The sequence below is a fragment of the Anguilla rostrata genome, chromosome 13, assembly GCF_018555375.3.
Source record: "Anguilla rostrata isolate EN2019 chromosome 13, ASM1855537v3, whole genome shotgun sequence".
Lineage (NCBI taxonomy): Eukaryota > Metazoa > Chordata > Actinopteri > Anguilliformes > Anguillidae > Anguilla > Anguilla rostrata.
In genome coordinates this window covers 34,808,194-34,818,317 of record NC_057945.1, presented here as the reverse complement: position 1 = coordinate 34,818,317, position 10,124 = coordinate 34,808,194, and the positions used below count along the sequence as shown (strand labels likewise).

At 49.3% G+C, this 10,124-nt stretch overlaps 1 protein-coding gene across 1 annotated transcript in view; it reads left to right on the top strand.

The window, feature by feature from the left end:
- Positions 1 to 3,072: 3,072 nt before the first annotated feature.
- The window catches only part of LOC135238095 (synaptotagmin-6-like), a 39,134-nt gene continuing 32,082 nt past the window's right edge, over positions 3,073 to 10,124 (top strand). The window contains exon 1 of the mRNA XM_064305767.1: positions 3,073 to 3,601. The gene's annotated coding sequence lies outside the window, so the exon portion shown is untranslated. The remainder of the gene's footprint in view (positions 3,602 to 10,124) is intronic.

Sequence of the window (10,124 nt, the reverse complement as noted above, 5' to 3'; positions counted from 1 at the left end):
CTGTTATGATGTGGACTGCAGAGGGTATATTAAGGAATGCATATGAAGCTTTTTTTTATGACAGTCATTACAATCATATAAAAACATACGATGTGTGTATGTATTACATTTCCACCTGGGCTATTATAGGACCTGATTATAGGATCACAGATGGTAGCGGTGCATTTTATAAATGTACATTTTTTAAAGGGAATAACATTAGACTGTTGTTTCCTTTGTTAACTGCTTAATCTGTCTAGCTGCAATATAAAGGCAATGATGATTCAGTTTATTTTGGCAAAATATGCTCACGAGGAAATGGAGCCAATGCTGCAAAGTAAATAATAAAACCATTCCTGCAACACAATAACAGGCCTTGCAATTCACTCAAAGGGGCACCTGTGAAATGGAATAATTTAATAGTGTTTGTTTCTGTCACTGTGATGATTACAGGTAATATTTGGAATATTTTGAATAAATTCAGCTGGTACGGCAGTTGATCCCACATCCAAATTAACACAAATCAAAAAAAATATGCTTTGAATGTTTGTTGATTTTTAAAAAATGAATATAAAGCACAAACAAGCCACAGCCAAGAATCAGGAGGATAATGTGTGTCTCAAGGCACCAGTGTGTCAAAGGTCACCATCTGACCAATCGCGCGCTGGGGCAACCATCCCTCCACATGGCTAATACTGGCAACTGACCAACTGCGTGCAATTTGCATCTGTGGCATGATCTGAGTCGTCGCCAACCCCCCCCCCCGAAATCCCCCCGCCCCTCGGTCTCCATGTCGTTCTGAATTTGAGCAATGTCACGAGATGGATCACGTGAGAACAGTGCCGTGAAAAACCCTCCATTCCAGAGGGGGTGGGGGGGTGGTGATGGGGGGTGGGAGAGGGGGGGGGGCGGTAGAAAGCTGTTCACTGGAATGGATTCAGCATTTTATTTTACACTTTTACAGTAGGGCCAAGGCCCAACGCTGGCAGAGATTTTTATATTTTTTGTTTAAATAACACATAAGAATGTGTGTTTCTTTGCAGCAAGGGGTGAGAGAATTTACACAAAAAATAAATAAATAAAAAAAATAATAAAAACAGAGGAAGATCTTTTTTTAATGTGCAGACAGGGCGCAGAGTGAACGTCAGCCTTGTCCCGCGCGATGCGGTACCGCGGAAACTGCGACGAGGTCGTCCGGGCGGAAATGCGGAAATGCAGCGCGGCTCCGACCGCGACGCGCACGGGCGCTCGATCGTTTAAATGCGGCGGGGCGTTTCCAGTTCCGCCGCAGATAAAAAAAAGAATGTCGGCCAACATCTGGGACGCTGCAGTGCATGCGCGTGGGTGCCCAGCGCATCCACACGCATGCTCTGGGCATCGGCGCATGCTTTCATGGCGCATTAATGTTATATTGTGTCACCTCTTATTAGTATGGATTCAAACGACCCCCTTTTCACCAGTACTACCCCCCACCGACCCGCCCAGTCTCCCCGACCGCCCAGTCCCCCCAACCCCCACCACCACCACCCCAGCTCGGAATTATCCCATCATGCAAATGCCGCCGCAGTCAGAGATGATTTCATTTTGGAGGATGTGTCCGTGTGTAATATCTTATCTCGGTGAATCGATGGCGCTATTTTCTCTTTCTCTGCGCGCGATCGCTTTCTATTGATCCCGCCGTGCGGTTCTCTTAATGTGCTGCATATCGCACATGGGGCAAATGACCAGAGAGGGGACTTGAGGCAACCCTAAACCAGCCCCCACCTCTGGGCCCCCACCCCTAACCCAGCCCCCACCCCTGCCCCCCCCCCCCCCCAAACCCAGCCCCACCCCTCACACCCCCACCCACCACTCAACCCAGCCCCCCCCCTCACACCCCCCCCCACTCAACCCAGCCCCCACCCCTCACCCCCCCCTACCACCACCTCACACCCCCCCACTCAACCCAGCCCCCACCCCTCGCCCCCCAAACCAGCCCCCACCCCTAACAGAGCCCACCCCTGGACCTCCACCCCTCAGCCGCATCTCTGGCCCCCACCTCTCCCTCTCAGCCCCACCCCTAACCCAGCCCCCACCCCTCCTCTACCCCCCCCCCCCCCCCCGTGGCTCTCGGGCTGCATGCGGTCGGAAAAAACACTGACGCTAATCGGCGTGGAAGTAAGCAGTCGGGTTACCGCTATTTTTCCCGCTGGGGAACGCACCGAAAAAAAAATAAATCGCACGGCCCCCGATGCAGCCGACGGAGGCGAGATCCACTCAGGAGGCGCATTAAATCGATGACAACGCGCTCCACGGCTCAGAGTACGCGCACACGCGCACAACGCCACCGCTAGCCAGTCCACAGGCATAGTGGAAGCTCGTGTGTTCACTTCCCCTCATCATAAAGGCACTTTCACCCCACCCCCCCCCCAATACACACACACACTCACACTCACACTCAGATTGCTTGCCTTAATTTATTTTGTCTGCTTATCAACACGTGCCTGTGTCTAATATCAGAGCGTCTATTCACGATCGTTGTGATTTACTTTTTTAAAAAAAATGCTTTTTATTGATATTCATGAGAACGGTCACATTAATATTCATGCAACCCCACTAGTGCGGTCCCCTCTCTTGTTCTTCTGTGTGTTTTTGAACATGAAATGAATAAAAATTCTATTTTCCCTCCCCACACACACTCACACACACACACACACACACACTCACACACCCATACGCACACTCACACGCACACGCACACACACACACGCACCCATTCACACACGCGCACACACACACGCACATGCACACACACACGCACCACACCCCACACACAGAAGAGAGGAAGAAAGGATGGCCAGCCGTTTAATGAGTGCAGTGAGGGGGTGATGGGAGAGGTGAGCAGAGGGGGCACTGCTGGCTGAGGCTCTGTAGCGCCGTAGCGCCAGCAGGGACCAGCGCCCGGGTTATTTATGAAGCTTTTGTGACTGCTGTCCAGGCTGGGAGAAGCATCAGCCCCCAGATACTTCTGTTACTGTATCTCGGCGTCACTCTCTCTCTCTCTCCCTCCCTCCTTCTCTCTCTCTTTCTCTCTCACGCACACGCACACACTCTTACTCTGTCACTCTCAATCTCTCTCTCCCTCTCTCTCACACACACTGTCACTCTCAGTCTCTCTCTCCCTCTTTTACTCTCTATCTCTCTATCCCTCGCTCACTCTCTATCTCCCACAATCTCTGCCTCTCTCTGTCTCTCAATCTCCCCCTCTCTCTCTCACACACACACACAGACACACACTTACTCTGTCACTTTCTCACTCTCAGTCTCTCTCTCACCCTATCACTCTCTATCTCTCTATATCTCTATCCCTCGCTCACTCTCTACCTCTCTCAATCTCTGCCTCTCTCAATCCCTGCCTCTCTCGCTCTCTCGCTCCCTCTCCCTCTCCCTCTCTCTCTCTCTCTCCCTGGCTCGCTCGCTCGCTCGCGGTACAGTACCATAGAAACCGCGTACTCCAGGCTGCGGAAGCTCACTCTGTGCATGGGCAGGGGAGGGTGAGGAGCGAGCAGGAGCAGGAGCAGGAGCAGGAGCAGAAACAGGAGCAGGAGCAGGAGCAGGAGCAGGAGCGCAGCGGCCATCGCTGGTGAGTGCACGTGTCACTTCCTAACCCTGGTCACTCGGTCCGTTCCGGGGCTGCAGAATGAGCCTGGCTGGCTTGGTAGAATGGAAGAGTATGGAGGGGGTTGTTGGGGGGAGTGAGTTGGGGTGGAGGTGGGGGGGGGGGGTGTGGTTGGAACTGGAAGGGGCGGGGGATGGGGGCGTTTGTGACCTGGGCAGGCTGTGGCCATGGCTTTTCCACCCACCCCCGGATGTCCTACTACTTTTTTTACGAGAAGAATTTGCCGAACTAGGAGATGAGATTCTTCTTTTCAGCAGTGATACTTTCAGGATGTCCCATGTGCTTTAATTGACAAATTTCTTTCTGATGCAAGAAGCTATGTGTGATTTAAAAAAAAAAAAAACTAGTTAGCAAAGTGTGTCTTTATATTTCTTTCATTCATAGCGATCCTAATGCTGCCTGCATTTTGAAGCCTATCACTTTGAACTTTATTGTAGGCTGATTAACTGGGTTTATGTCCTCTGGACACGGGTTCGGTTGTGTGTAATCCGATAGACTTTCTGGAGCGATGGAAGATGGAAGGCGAGCGATCTTAACGGACTGGGCTGGAGGCGCTCGGGTTACATTTGGTCCGTCCGACGCGCTGGAGAGAGGGTTCGCCTTACCGCTGCCCGGTCTCGCGCGCACCGCGCTGTCCGGAAACCCCCGGGTTTCCATTTCATCAACTTAAATGAAATGCATTGTGGTCCGGCCCGACCCGAGGGTCTGCCGCTGCTGCAGAGCTGGTGCAGGGGGATCTCTGCGAGACATCACAGCACGGGAGGAGCGCTTGGATTCTGATCTTGGCTTCCAGCCACAGCGCATCCCTCTCTCGCTGCAGCTGTGCAGGTCCAAGACAAACCTTTTTGAATGGAACACTGTGAAAAGGAGTCTCTCTCTCTCTCTCTCTCTCACTCTCTCTCTCTCTCTCACACACACACACACCCTCTCTCTCTCTCTCTCTCAAACACACACACACCACCTCTTTCCTTCTCTCACTCCCCATTTCTCTCAATCTCTCCCTCTCTCACTCTATCACTCTCAATCTATGTTTCTCTCTCTCTCATGCATACACCTCTCTGTATCTTGAAATTGAACATGGCTGGAAGGATGGAGCAAAAATTATTTTGTGTGCATGAACTCAGCTGCCAAAAGCAAGTTAGTCAGATCGAAGTGTCTAAGTGTGATAGAGATCCATCTGGGTTCATCTTCCTGCCCTACCATTAATGCTGTTATTTCTTTTCTCTCTCTCTGGAACACACACACACACACACACACACCCTCTCTCTCTCTCTCAAACACACACACCACCTCTTTCCTTCTCTCACTCCCCATTTCTCTCAATCTCTCCCTCTCTCACTCCCTATCTCTCCCAATCTCTCCTTCTCTCCCTCTCTATCTCTCCAATCTCTCCCTCTCTCACTCCCTATCTTTCCTAATCTCTTCCTCTCTCTCTCCCAGTCTATCCCTTCCTCTCTATCTCTCTCTATCTCTCCCTCTCTCGTTCTCTCACTCCCAGTCTCTCTCTCTCAACCTCTTCCTCTCTCCCTTTCTATCTCTCTCACTCTCTCCCTCTCTCTCACACCCTATCTCTCTCCCTCTCTCCCTCCCTATCTCTCTCAACCTCTCCCTCTCTCACTTACAATATCTCTCAACTCTTCCATCTCCCTTCTATCTCTCCCTCTCTCTCTCTCTCCCCCATCTCTCTCCTCTCTCCTCCCTATCTCTCTCAACCTCTCCTCTCTCACTTACAATATCTCTCTCAATCTCTTCCTCTCTCCCAGTCTCTCCCTCCCTCTCTATCTCTCCCTCTCTCCTTCTCTCACTACCTCCCTCACTCCCTATCTCTCTCAACCTCTCCCTCTCTCACTTACAAATATCTTTCTCTCAATCTCTTCCTCTCTCCCTTTCTGTCTCTCTCCCTCTCTCTCTCTCTGACGCAGCCAGTGACGGCCTGTCAGTCACCTCCTCCGTGGCAGCAGTGCTGTAGACCAGCCGAACCCCATTCAAACCCCACTGTTCCGCAGCGCTCCTCGTGGCGACGCGGGATCTGGCGACGCGACGCCCCCGTTGTCACGCTCAGGGTGCCCACGGTGGTCCCAGCTTCGGGGGGTGGGGGGCGGCGGGGTTGGGTAGAGGAGGGGGAGGGGGTGTCATTTTTAAGACCTTCCTTCCCCATCGGCAATCAATTAACATGGGCTGCGAACCCGTCCCCCTGCCTCAGACCGGGTCCTAATTAGCGATGCGCTGTGAGGGCGCACCTTTTCCCAGGAAAATGAGAGAGACGCGAGCTCGCGGTACGCCCCCTGGAGAAAAGCCAATTATTTTGAAGACGGTAAAAATAACCTTCCGCTTTGACAGCTGTTGCGCTGATCAGCCTTCTCAGGTTGCTGTAATGTGGAGGATGTGTTGATCACTGTTAAGAAAAAAAAAAAAAAAACTAATAAAAAAAAAAAACTAATGAATACCACAGAAGAAGAAAGAAAAAGCCCGAAAAGCCCCCTGTTGCAAATGAAAATATCTGCTTCTGTTTACAAAGGACTCTTTCACAGCTGGCCCCATTTGGCTTGATACAGTGTTAGATACTATCTAGCTTTTAGGTAAACTAAGCATTAAGTACAGTTTAGTGGTAGGAATAGACGAGCGGTGTTGGGCTGAATGGCCTGTTCTCGTCTCACGTCATGTTATTATGTTATGTTAGAAATAAAATAAAACCTGATGGAGAATTGTACAGTATACATCTTATACTTCCCGTGCAGCACAAAAGCTTTGAGAATTTCTCTGATGAGTTGAGCATGTTGCGGCTCTGTCGCGGCTCTACTGTTGTAGCGTTGTCACGGGAGGCTTCCTCCCGCCCGCAGTTTCTCTCTTTGCTAGCGTGCGCCGCGCGAGCTAGCTCCCCTCCTCGCCCGCTGCCACATGATTTACTGCGCGTGGCACTGGAATGCAATTAGCTTGTTTTGAGAAACGCTTTTCGCGTTCTGAGCCCACGAGATGTGCTCAACAAGCTTCAGACAGGCATTAAAAAACAGGCATTAAGTGACTCTCTGATATTATATTATTTGTCTTCGCGTAAGACACAGGCCTTTTATGTGTGGAAGAGATGCATCCCTGCAGCATCTCACCGGTCAATAATAATTGAGTGTTCACGTATGGATTTGGATGATGATTGGACGATGTGTGAAATTTATGAAAAAAAACTGTGAGGAATGCGAGGGCAGCAACCAGGACGCCAGAGTGTGACGTCTGTCAACAACAGGCCGGGAAAGATCAGATTCCTGAACAGTGGCACGAAGGAACAGCAATTCCCTTTAGCTCTGCTGCCTGTACTCCATGTCCTCTTCCACAGTGGGGAAAAGTGCTGAGGTTAGGAACACAGGATTATCAGGACACAGGTTTGTGCGCGTGAGAGCAGAGAGCAGTGGCTGTATTCATGAATAAGTCGCTAAACCTCAAATGGCTCGGCATAGCTCCAGCTATATACACATTGGCAATATGTAAAAAATAGGAAGACTTTTTAATACGCTGTAGGGTTTGCTGCCCCGCTGTCATTCCCTGGTACATAGATGCTGTTGTACACTGGTACCTCTCATGCGTGGGTGTCAGGTCCTTATGTGAGCTATGATAATTACGCTCTCGCGAGCGCCTATCAGCTGTGGCTCCGTTTTCCAGAAAGTCAGAAAATGTTCACCCGGGTTCGAATCGGGGCGGGAGTCATTTTTCACACCAGCCAGCCTTTGAGAGAAGGGACTGCCAACAGCCAATGAAATACGAGCGATCAACAGTGTTACAGCAGCTGTCTCTGACAAGATGTTTCCTGTGCAACCACAGGGCTTGTTTTTTTTCTTTCTCCCACCCCCCACCCCCCCTCCCCCTGCCCCCCCACCCCCTAATTGCTGCGCAGATGCTGTGTATAATCGCTGATATTTAAATCATTTGGACAGCTCATCCTGTTTATTGAACCCACTACATCAGCCAAGACAACACAAAGTGCGGTATTGTAAAAATGAGTGCACGGGTTCAAGATATATACGGAAGCTACTAAAGACAAAAGACTACAAAAGCAACCACAAGAAAAATACACCTTTTTATTACGTACGTCTCAAACCCCCTTCTTCCCACGGCATGCAGGAACTGGCGCCGTGGGCTATGCATGGCCAATTGTGGTCACTCACTCACTCACTCGCTCACGGTCCGGACGACCTTTGAGGGACGTTTTGTGGGACGCATGCGCAGGTGGTGCTTCGTTTAGTAGGACGCATGCGCAGGTGGTGCTTCGTTCAGTAGGACGCATGCGCAGGCGGTGCCGGCTAAAATGTGTCTGCGGAAGCGAGTTGCGCCGTGGGTCTGGACGATCCCGTGCTTGTTTACCAGCATTGCATGTTAACTGTGGGAAGAACGTGCATGTTCACTTTATCCACTGATAATTTGGCGGAATTCAACAGCACACAGTTCATAGCAAGCATCCAAAGGGGGGGGGGGGGGGGGGTGACACATACATTATTGCCCACTGATTTCAGAACTCATGTGGCAGGTATGTCCATTTGGATCCCCGCTCAGTTCCACTAAAACAAACCGCTATAGTGACAGGTATGTCGGTGGTATACTCCCTTGGCCGAGCGTACACATCTTTCTCAAAAGGAACCTCCACAAGATCTGAAAATGCAGAGAATGGTAAATTAATAATTAAGATATATTTCATTGAAAATTTCTTACAGTCATTTTTTTGTTATTTGTGGCCTTTGGGCATTTACAAATACAATGGAGCACTGCACTTTGTGATTGCTGGTTCTCTCTCTCTCACTGGGTCTTCTAAAGTGTCATTTTCAGGGGGGCATTGGCCATATCTATGTCTGTCAATATATCTTAGGCGCATAGTGTTAAAGGTCATAGTGTAGATCATGTGCTCCCATTCGCCTTTGTATCATGTAAGGGATGTAGTTTTGTTCATGCACTCCTAAGTACATCCAGCTGAACAAAAAAAAACTTATTTAAAAAAATCTGCACATACATATGCTATATGTTCTAGGTTTGAATCAAAGTAGCTAGTGTAATATTGTATAAATAATATTATAGTGCTTAATTTGCTGTTATGGCAGAGGAACCTGATTTTGCAATTTTACTACTCAAAATACCAGAAAAACATCATACAGTATATGAGTCAATTTATAATATTAACAGAAAACTCGTTAACTTGCCGATGACATCTTTCTCAAAACCTACGTCTGAATTGTTTTCTCACCTGTTTTAAAATCTCCTCCTATCATCCCTTTCCGTACCCACTATTTTGTAACGCTTTATGGTGTAAGATCACAAACATGTGATCAGAATGTTTTTAACTGAACATTCGAACACCGATGTAACCAGTAGTGATTACCAGTAATCACTACTGGTAACTGAAAGCAATGGAGTTCTAGAACACTGACTGACTTACAAAATGACACAAAACCTACTCTTCAAAGGGTTAAACTAAACATTTATGACAGTATTGCCTCACCAGAGAGCGGTGGGTTTTACTGCAGTGTTGTCCTTCCCCCCCCCCCCCCACCCCGTCCTGACGTGGTGTAGTATTGTGTCAGAAACCGCCAAGCAGAAGCATGCTACAGTACAGTCCCTTCCCCGTACCGACGTGACACAAATGCTTAACGATGAGGCGTAAGGTACATTTGGGCCCGCCGGCGAATTAAAGCAGCAGTGCGGGGACTGCAGGACGGAGGAGTAACGGGGTAGAGTCCCAGGAAACAGACCGTACTGTACCGTACGTCCGCGAGCAGACGAGCTTTCCGCGAAGCGCGCGCACGTGCGATAAGAATCACGCGTGAGCCGCGATAAGACTCACCCAGTCGCAGAAACAGGGGCAGTGTAAAACACAGCGGCGCCTCGGCCAGAAGGCAGCCAGCTTTATGCATGCATGAGGACGGATTGAAATTGTGTGTACCGAGCACAAGGGACAGAAGCAAGAAGCTGCCCGTGAACGAAGCAGCCTCGTCTCAGATATTTTTAAATATTGATGTTGACTAATGCAGCCACATAATGGAATCATGTAATTACCTCTGTTTGAGCGAGCTTGTGTACAAATGTACGGTTTGGATACATCTGACTAATCAGCCCTGAAATGGGAAGGGTGGGTGAAGGGGGGGGGGGGGGGTATGTATTAAATACCATGTATTTCTGTCATTTCCACATGGTGAAACTAAAGTGTATAATAATACCCTTAAATAAAAGCTGAGAATGTACACTTTAACCACATGTGAATTGTTTAACTATAATTCCCCAAAAAAAAGAAAAGTCTTTTTTGCGCCAGAACATTATGGAGCTCTCACTCGCTGCATTTGTGGTTTTACACCTTAAGGAGTTAAAGCCTAGGCCTTCCATTTCTGCTTCTTATCTCCAAGGTGAACCTCTCCGTACTCCATCAGGACGTTCAGTTCCGTTCTCCCAGCCACAAAGGGCGAACGAGAATTACCCAGCGAATGACTCCCCCGGAATGGAATTGGAAACGGAATCG